Raw genomic sequence first — 10,732 nt, 5'->3', positions numbered from 1 at the left:
TCTAGGCTATTAAGAGTCTAGTCTTGTCTCCAATGATTAAGAATCATCCTTCCTTTTCTAAGAGAAAGGGGAAGGGCAAAGAGTTAGTTCTTATGTTTGCTTTTTTCCAGTTGCCTTCAGCAAAAATAATCTTATGTCAGAATGGCATATTTTGGGGTGACACACTCTGAATCCCATCAGGGAAGATAGAATTAATTAAAATATGATATCAAAATTGACTCCATATATTTTTTTTACAAGTGACCACTAGAAAATTTCAACTTACACATGTGGCTTATATTATTTTTCTATAAGATAGTGCAGAACCAAATTCTGGCACACTTGAACATCAGAAAAAGTGTTTGAAAGGTGTTTCTCCCTCAGCACGAGGTTTCAGCAATGTGAGGTGACTATGACATCATTGACAAGGTAGGGCAAATGCTGCTATCTTGATGATATCATGCAGAAAATAAGAGTTGGAGGAGGGCTGGAAAACAGTGGTTTGAAGTTTTATTCATAATAGAAAATGACAAAGGTGCTAATATTGCTGCTGTAGTAGTAAAAGGAGAGGCAGTTATTCTCAAGAGAAACCAGAGGTAATTCAGTACTGGATGTACTCTGTTTCTATTATGTAGAAAATACTTTATCAGGTAAATTTCTGTAGGAAAAACATCTGTTACTACTAGTCTAAATCTCTCTAGACTGTAACTTCCATTTCCCCCTTGAAACGATAGTTTTTAATGGAATTGTTAAAAACTGAAGGTTGCTTAGGAACCCAGTTACTGAGTTTTTACACCGTGTGAAATTTACCTTAAGTCCTTCAGCATAGGTAGTGTGATGTGTAGGTGTCTGTTTAAATTAGTTTTAATCTATACACAAGGAGATGTTTGTTAACACCTGAACTATTCTAATCACAAATCCATACTTGAAAAGTGGATAGCACTTGAAAGATGCTGTACTCTGGAGGACATTTCTGCAAGACCTTCAAAAACTGCTGTCTAAATCTGCACGTAAGAGGATTTAAAGGCTAGCATAATAGTGAATTGAAAGATGTGGCACCTGAGGAACCTGGCCGCCTAGCACCTTGGGGGAAAACTTCTAGATTTGGGATTCTGTCCTGCATTCCTTCTCTTAACAGAAGATTCTCTTATCTGACCTAATCAGAAAGTTAGCTGATCTTCAGTCAGAATGTGTTGTCATTTTTCCTAGGAATCAGCCTTTCAGGCAAAGCGTTCGCTGGAGTTCTTAGATGATCAGGGAGCTAGAATTTCACCAAGCTTCCAGAGCAAGAAGTATGAGTGTTTGTGAGTCAATTTGTAATACATATTTGCACATGTGTCTCGGTCTGAGATTTATCTTCACAAGAGGTTATGGGAAGACCAGTAGCTAAGTGACCATACATCCTGATTTGCCCAGGAGAGTCCCAGTTTACACTTTCTATCCAGCCTTGATTATTAATAACACCATCTTTCACTCTTAAAAATGCCTGAGTTTGAATGATAAATTATATAGTTACTCTTCTGTGGTGGCTTAAAAATATGTCCACAGATTCTTCGCTATTTCCCCCCAAGACGTGGAACCTAATTTCCCACCTCTTGACTATGGGCTAGATTGGTGACTGGCTTCTAAGAAATGACAAAAGGCAGAAGCCATGGTGTGTTGACTGCAGTGTAGATCATAAAGGCACTTACTCCTTGCTCTCTTTTGGATCACTCACTCTGGGGAAAGCTAGCTTCCATGTTGTGAGCATTTTGTAAACAATGAACCTAAGATTCTGGTAAAGCAGGTGGCCTAAATTCCCACAGCTACATAGGTGGTGGTGGAGCCAACTTTCAAACTGTGTTTGTCTGACTCCAAACCCACACTCTTGGAAAAAACAGAAGTATACTCTACTGCTTTGCAAAAAAAGAATCCAGAAAAATGATATAACAGAAATTTTGGTAAAAGGCAATGAGTAAATGCAGAAAGCCTGTCTGAGATAGTAAACCCAAGGTTTTACATGCTGCTCTCGCCACATTTTTATTTTTCAGAACACATAATACATTCACATGGTTCAAAAGACATGAATTGTATTTCAGTGAAATACCTCTCTCACCTCTGTTCCCAGCCACCTAGTGCCTCTTCCTAAAGACAACTAGTTTCCTGCATATCTTTCCAGAAATACTATATGCTTGTACAAGGCCATATATACATATACATTTACCACCACCATTCTTTTACACAAATGATAGCATAGTATAGATACTATTTGGCATTTTATTTTATTTTATTTTATTTTATTTTATTTTATTTTATTCTATTCTATTCTATTCTATTCTATTATTTTATTTTATTTTTTCTTTTTTTACCTAACAATGAATTGGGGATCTCATTAAGTATTGGCATATTGAAAAATACTGTCTCTATAGCTGCACTATATTCTAGTGAATTGTGTAACAGGATTTATTGTAATGAATACTCTTTTGATAATCATTTTTGTTATTTTCAATCCTTTCATATATATATATATATATATATATATATATATATATATATATATAAAATGCCTCAATTAATACCTGTGTCCTCCAGTCATTTCTAGATGGAGGTTCCTAGCACCATAACCCACCTCATTGCCCTGACTTGCAGAAGGGTCAGATGCTCTAACTTACTCACCAGTTCAAAGTTAAAACTGTGATGGGTACTGGGGTGCCTGGTGGCTCACCTGGTTGAGCACCTGACTCTTGATTTTGGCTCAGGTCATGATCTCCCAGTTGTGGGATCGAGCCCCTCATTGGTGCTGAGCATGGAGCCTGTTTAAGATTCTCTCTCTCTCTCCCTCTCTCTCTCTCTCTCTCTCTCTCTCAAATAAAATAAATAAAAATGTGATGGGTAGTGAAAATTTTGTTTCCTTTTCTATTACTCTGGGTGTGAGATAGGAGTAAAAGACCAGAATTTGTTTTTATTCTCTTAAATAAATATCTAGGGAGATATTTGTCCTCTAACCCACCATAGCAGAAAAAAGCTAAGGAAAGGATTTAAACTTGGTAGGCTTACTAGTTTGGGTATTCAACATATATTCTTTTGTCCGTGCACCAAGGATATAGTGGATGCTTTTTTATATAAATACCTTTAAGTCTTTTCCTCAAACGTCCCTCTTCCTCCCTGTCTTCTTTCTGCCCACCCGCTTCCTCCTCCTCCTTTAGATGTCCAATTGTCCAGGCCAGAAAGCCAGGATTCATCCCTGCTTCTGCCTTCTTTCTCACCCCTGCACTGTGGTGCAATGGTCAGAAGAGCCGGAAATGATCACATGCTCATTCTTGGTTGCCAAGACAGTGTGCCAACCGGGCCATCTCCTTCTCGGTAGAAGAGGCTGCCCTCACACCGCCTGCCCAAGGGGGCAGGCCCCTTCTCCTATCTCCTGACCACTCCCTGCAGCTTCCCATGGGCCCGAGGTTTCCCATGAGGGACAGCTGACATCCCCAGACAAGTTCTGCAAACAATAGCCTCCAGCAATGTATTTCCCCATCACCCTGTAGCAGGCTGTTTCCTCACATCGGCCCAATACAAAGGATAGGCATTGATGGGGTTCTGGACTCACTACCCCAAAATATGACACCTTGACATATTGTGTATTTTAAACCAAAGGAGTTTGAGAAAATGGCAGAAGCAGGAAGGTCATTCTGACCTCCCCTATCCTCCCTTTACCCCAGAAGCAGCATCAAACCCTCTTGTGGGAGGTGCCTACCCAATACCTGGAGGAAAGGAACATCCTTATCTCTGAAGAACAAGGGACTTTGAGAAGTATCCTAACAAACAGGCCATGCTAAGTTTCTCCATGTTAACTACACTTACCTCACTCATCTGTCTACCATATTTCTTCACGACTGCCTACTCTTCATCAAACCTAGAATAAAAATCCTCAGGTCTAGTTGTTTCTTTGGGTCTTCAGTTTCTTTTTTTTTTTTTAATTTTTTAAAATGTTTATTTATTTTTGAGAGAGAGAGAGAGGCAGAGCATGAGTGGGGGAGGGGCAGAGAGAGAGGGAGACACAGAATGTGAAGCAGGCTTCAGGCTCTGAGCTGTCAGCACAGAGCCTGACACAGGGCTTGAACTCATGAACCATGAGATCATGACCTGAGACAAGTCAGATATTTAACCGACTGAGCCACCCAAGAACCCCAGGTCTTCAGTTTCTTATGAAGGCTTCTGTGTTAATAAAACTTAGATAAATTTGTGTGCTTTTTTCCCATTAATCTGTTTTGTCAGTTTAACTATCAGATCCAACCAGAGACCCAGCATCATTGAGGAAAACATCTCCGCCCCCTGCTGCAACCAGGAGCAATTCTCTCCATCATATGCGGAATAGAGCACTCTGCCTACAACTTCTCCCTGTGGGGTGATAACAGAATGGAAGCTTCCTCCCCTTCCCTTGATGATGCATGATAGTAATTCTCCCCCCACCTCCCAGTAACACCTCTCGCCTAACCCATGCCATGTGGCATTGTGGAATTTATCCTGAACCCTGACATGAGATAAGAGGTAACCACAGAAAGACCCATCTTGTATGATAGGTGACCAATCAGTCCCCGGATCCTCTTAATCCCATAGTAGCTGGTTTATTGAATGAGCTGGACTTGGTAGGTATAAGCAGAGTGCAACATTTTTCCTTCTCACCTGTCCCCCCCCCCCCAACCTACCCTGTGAATCCATTCTAGGCCAGCTCTGGATGAAATCTCAGGCAAGTTCTGTCATCTTTCTGGTGACTATCACATAATAAACGTCCAGCCTGACTGACCCGACCCAGCTGCAGGGCTAGGGAGACACAATGGACGTTGCTGTCTCCACTCACCCTCTCACCCCTCCCCCCTCCCCCACAGTGGGAAAAGACTTTCAAGCAACCCCATACCTTCCAACATAGAATAGAAGGTGATAGACTGATCCAAGAGCAGCATCCTACCAAAGTCCCAGGGGTACTAAGAATAATACAAGGATGAGAAGCAGCTTCCTAGACTAGATAAAACCAAGCACCACAGACTAGATCATGTCAACATGAGTGATTAATCAGAATAAGTCAAAGGGCATACAGCTGAATGTTAATCAAACCACTTCCTTCTGGTAATAGATATTAAGTGGGAAGCATTTCCACTTGGGTTCTGAAGCATACCAAAGTGAGAAGGATAAAGAAGCCTTCCTATATGTAGTATACGCCTCTCAGGAAACATTCAGAATGAAAAGGCTCATGTAAGACTAGCAAAATGCATCTATTCTAGAATGTTTTAAACCCTTGCCAAGGATAACAGGGAGGCTACCAACTGTGACTGATCAATTCACCTAATCACAGGTTATCAAAGTGTGGTGTTCCCACCTAAGAGTTTTAGGAAGTTGCTTTGGTATTTCAAGCCAAAAAATTGAGTTCCAAATAGCCACATTCAGCTTTGGATAAACTACATTATTTAGCCTAGGCTCTCTTGTTTTTAAGTTTTAAAAGTTTAGGGGAACCTGGGTGGCTCAGTCTGTTAAGTGGCTGGCTCTTGATATCGGCTCAGGTCATAATCTCACAGTTTGTGGGATCGAGCCCTGTGTCGATCTGCACTGTCAGTGCAGAGCCTGTTTGGGATTCTCTCTTTCAGTCTCTGTACCTTCCCCCACTTGTGAGCACTCTCTCTCTCAAAATAGATATTTAAAAAATATTTTTTAAGTTTAAAAATAAAATACTTCGCATATTAAGTGGCCAATAAAATTGACGTTGGAGTTACTTTAATGCTCTTTTTTCCCCAATAGGAATATGCACTGCAAGCAGTAGCTTAAAGGCATTCACAGGGACATTGTCTTTAGGCTCACAGAACATGCTGACTTCGTAGAAGGGCTTCTATTCAACCAGAGAAATCTCCACAAGAGGATTTTTTAAAATTTAACTAGTCAAGCATAACCCCCCAAACTTCTTTGCCATGGTAGTTGGCACAAAGAAAGATACGTAGAGATGTATAATAATAATAAAAAAAATCCTGACTTTGAATGGCCATACAAGGTTCCTGATTCCTTACAGGTAGTTAACCAAAAGTTAACTTTCTTGCAGTGTTAGCAAGTTCTTATCTTGTTTGTTCTCTGAATGATTACACACAGAAAACAAGCAACAACAACAATAACACTGCTTAATAGAAATCTTGAAAAATTTGTAATTTTGGTTTAGCTTCTAAAAAGTCCCAGAGGAAAAGGGAGTAGCATTTCTTCTGCTTTTGGATTTTTCTAGAAACTCAGACTAGTGCCTAATTTGGTAAGTAAACAAGCGGTTTGGTCAGTTTTGTTAGTGGTAGAAACTATAGATTACCAAAACCAAAAAAGTATTACAGTTCAGATGCACTCCTATCTACTTTTTGGGTTAAAGCTCTACACGATTCATGTTATATGTTAAGTGACTGAGTAAAATATGTTATTAAAATTGTCACATTTTTCAGAGCACCTCAGTTATCACCATTAGATGAAATGACCACCAGAATCCCCCATTCTAACTGCATGTCAATTGCGAAGTAAACATTGCAAAAAGAGACATATGCTCTTTACTCTAGGTTAACGTCAAGAGACAACAACCTTTAGGTTCAACGTAAATAAACAACTTGATGCTTCCTGCTCTTTGCTTGGGATTCACTGGACTCTTCATGGGAATCTCACAGAAAATTCACAATATTGTCCCATTAGACTGTATCCGTAGCAGGTCAAAACTCATGCTTGTGTGTTTAGGTGTATGTAGAGTACTCGCATCTCTTAGTGACAGTTATTTACTGTAATGGAGGGAAAGGGCAATATCGCTGTGTATGAGCCCTTGACAGATCCTATAGGGACTCCCAACCTCCTGTCACATATTCTTCCTACCCCATGTATCTGTCCACATGGCTAACATTTAGTATGTTTATTTTTTACTTTAGGTACATTCTTAATCAGCTTGTCTTATTTAGATTGTATACATCCTTATATCTGGCCTTCTTATAACTACTGTATGAGCAATAAGAATCCAGTAAGAAATATTGCCTTAAGAAAAATACCATGCTGAGAAGGGTGACCTACATCCTGCATTAGTGGATAGTCACTCTATTTATAGGATCTTTAAAACAACTACATTTTTAATGAACTCAGGTGAATAAAGACACAACTAAAAACTGTCTAAGAAGAAAGAAAAAGAAAGTCCAATCCAGGGTAATAGTGAAACTCAAAGTCCCTACCAGTTTAAACCTTTCCCCTTGCCTGTGTCAGGTATCAGGTCTCTACTCGATGCTGTGAAATGTGCTGGAGAGGTTAATTTCACTTTAAGATTCTTCTTGAGTGTTTGTTCTACCTCCTTCCCACCACTTGCACCGTTTTGGGTACCTCTGGGGATAAAGCACCCAAAGATTGGCAATTGGAGGAAATGGATACAAAACGTTTAACTTGAGAGGTGCAGCTGCAATCCCTGGAGGTGTCCCCGGGGCATGATAAAAAACTGGAGCCAACCCTATCTCACTGGCACTCCCTCAGGGTTTCCAAGATCCCCTATCGCAGGTAATACCTTTTCCGGGTGTCTGTTTGGGTGAGTCCCCACTCAGCTCCAGGTTCCCAGAGAGAGGTTCATTCAGTTATTGGAATCACTCCTCAGGCCTCAGTCTCCCACCAGGTGGCCTCTTTGGACAGGGGTTCTTCTCAAAGTGACTCCATCCGGCTGCCTCCCCGTGTGCCTGGCCACTGGACACCCTGACTCATTCTCATCCTGCCACACTGAGAGTGCTGGCCGTTCACAGGCAACTTCCCCTTTTCCTGTGCTGCTGTCAGGCAAAGTAGAGTTGGGACAGTCAGGCAACAAAATTCAAGCTCTCCAAACGTGGTTTTCTCTCAGCTCTTCTCATTAGCTTCGAGTTGGAAATACCCTCTCCACCCACCACCACACCCTGTTCTAAGGAACACGATACTTTTCAGCAAGAAAATCCTCCCAGGAGGCTCTCCAACCTCCCAGTGACCCTCACCTTCTCTTTTATAGTCTGGAGGTGGCAATGCTGGTTAAACCATTTCGCAATGTCTTCACCGGCTGTGTGTGGGCAATCCATTACCTTTCTTTGGAACGAGGAGGTACTTGGCACTTCCTGTTTTGTCCTCCACAATCAGAGCCTCTGCCAGGTTTCAAGGTGAAAAGAAGAGTCCATTTTAACACACTGTTGCAGTTTACATTCTCCATTTTCAGATGCCATTGTTAGTAATTCCGTCTATGTAGTGAGCGTTTTAAGTGACTGTGGAGAGAAGAGCAGCACTGTGCTCTGAGTGTGACTGACAAGGAGCTGTATCTCAGAGTCTAAGCGGGAAGTCTGTCTTTAAATACAGAAAATGCATATTTCTTACATCTCTCTACTTTGCCTCCATTCTCACTGCCCACCTTAGCTTTAGACCCCATTGTCTCTTGCCTGTGTGGGGGCTGATCTCTCCAAGCGGTAATCTGAGCGACAATGTGTATCCCTTCCTCTGCTCTCACCAAACTGTTTCTCACATGTCACTATATTTGTGTCCTAGGCCTACAGAAACAAATGACCACAGAGTTGGTGGCTATAAACAACAGAACTTCATTGTCTCACAGTCTTAGAGGCCAGAGGCCACAATCAAGATGTCCTCAGGTTTGGCTCCTTCTCGAGGCTCTGAGGAGAGAACCCCATGTCTCTCCCCTAGCTCCTATTGGCTCTGACAATTTTTGGCCTTCCGTGGCTGGTAGATGCATCATTCCAACCTCTGTTTCCATCTTCCCATGGCCTTCTCTGTGTGTCTCTGTCTCAAATCTCCTTCTTCTTGCTCTTATAAAGGCACCAGTCGTTGGATTTGGACCCACTATTGAAATCCAAAACTATCTCATTCTGAGATCCTTCCCTTAATTATATCTGCAAAGGCCCTATTTCCAAATCAGATCACATTCACAGGTACTAAGGTTGGGACTTCGATGTGTCTTTCGGGCGGGGCCCCACTCAGCCACCACCATCACAAAGGGCTTCCCCCACACGGCTTCCTCCTCTTTACTCAGCATTCACCGTCTGACCTCCAATGCTTCTGAAAGACTGAGGCACACACTGACCGACTGTTTTTCTTACACAGACTAGATGAATGAGAATGGGGACTGGAGAACACGGAGTAGAGAAACCTCAACCCTGGAAGGTGGAGCCGGAGACAGGGTGCAGAGGCAGACTCAGCACGAGCCAACGGCCACTGCAGGGTAAGCAGCCTCTATAGGCTGAGCCTCATCCGTGCCCGGAAACCCTGCCTGGTACACACACAGACACGCACACCACATGTAACACACACACCTCCCACGCTAGTCCCCGCCACCCCCCAACACACACCACACACACACATGACGGAGTATGGGGCAAGCTGAGGGCAAAGGGCAGGCTAATAGCAGCCCCTCACCAGGTGGGACATATATGATATTCCTTGGACACTCCCGGCTACCCAAAAACAAGAAAAGACAAAAAAAAAAAATGCTTAAACTGTTAAGAGTCTCCATCAGTTTACCAGAAAAAATCAAATCAATGGCCCATAACTCCCTACAGTCTTAATGTTAATGCTTTTGCTACAGGGAAAAACAACCTTAGCTTGACAATAGCTAGGACTCCAGTTAAGTCTTTAGCATGCGAAAGTCTCTTTGGAAACTCCTCTTGATTTTATCTCCCTCCCCACCTCCATAAAATTGTCACCCCCCTCACAACCCCAGCACAGCTCTTTCTGCCCACGGGTCCTGTCCCTGTGCCTTAATAAAATCACCTTTTTGCACCAAAGAATTTGCTTGGCTGTCGTCTCCGAACTCCACGAACCCCCACATCCCAAAACTTCATCGTGCACATATCACAAAACCCACTGCTCATCAACCCTGGATTGGAGGTAGAGTTCTGGGACACTCATGATGTAATGGTGACAAGAAGACAAAGCCTGGCTCCTTGGCCAAGGTGAAATTCACACTCTGTGTGCCTTAATAATTACCACAAGCCTTATCTTCCCTGATCTCCTGGCTCCCATTCATTCCACACATTGTCCTTATAGCGATCTTCCTAAAGAGTCAAATCTGACCTTAATGTCACTCTGGTTTGAACCCATCAGAGGCTTCTTAGAGCCTTCTGAATGCAATCCTGTCAAGTTCTAACCACACAGACTACTCTCAGTTTCCTTAAATAGACTCCACAGGCCACACCCCTGCACACGTGGTTCCTTCAGCCTGGGGTTTGCTGCCATTTCCTTCACCCTTCAGCCACACCAAAGCCCTTATCTACTCATCGTGAGCAGATTTGCCCTTCAGGTGTTGAGGGAGCTGGGCAATTTGGATGAGCAGCACTGTGTGCCCAGATCGACCATCATCTTGCAAGTTGTTCCAAGGTGTCAGAGTCACGGTGTGCACACAGCCATGCCAGAATGTTCTGGGAAGCCCTCTCCACACCACAGTGTGGTTTCCTGGCAGTTGCCATGTGCACACATGTGTGTGACATCCTGTGCACATTGCCCCCGGCTCTTATCACGCCACTCTGAAGCTGTGTCCTTCATGAGATTGTGGCCCCTTGAGAGCAGTGATCTGGACCTATTTGTCATTGTGCTCACAGTGCCTGTGACAAAGCCAGTATTTCTTATGGTTGGATGCCTGGAAAGGGAGCAACAGCCTCCCATCCACCAAGTAAGTAACAGTGGTGCCTCCATTTTCTGGGGGCTAGCAATGAGGAGGACTGGAGATGGTCCCTACACCCTCAGCCCCTTGGACTCTAGCAGTGGAGGATGAGTCAGC

The sequence above is a fragment of the Herpailurus yagouaroundi genome, unplaced genomic scaffold (genome assembly GCF_014898765.1).
Source record: "Herpailurus yagouaroundi ecotype Mexico unplaced genomic scaffold, PumYag 100, whole genome shotgun sequence".
NCBI lineage: Eukaryota > Metazoa > Chordata > Mammalia > Carnivora > Felidae > Herpailurus > Herpailurus yagouaroundi.
The sequence above is the reverse complement of the archived record's forward strand: the minus strand, read 5'-3'. Positions refer to the sequence as shown.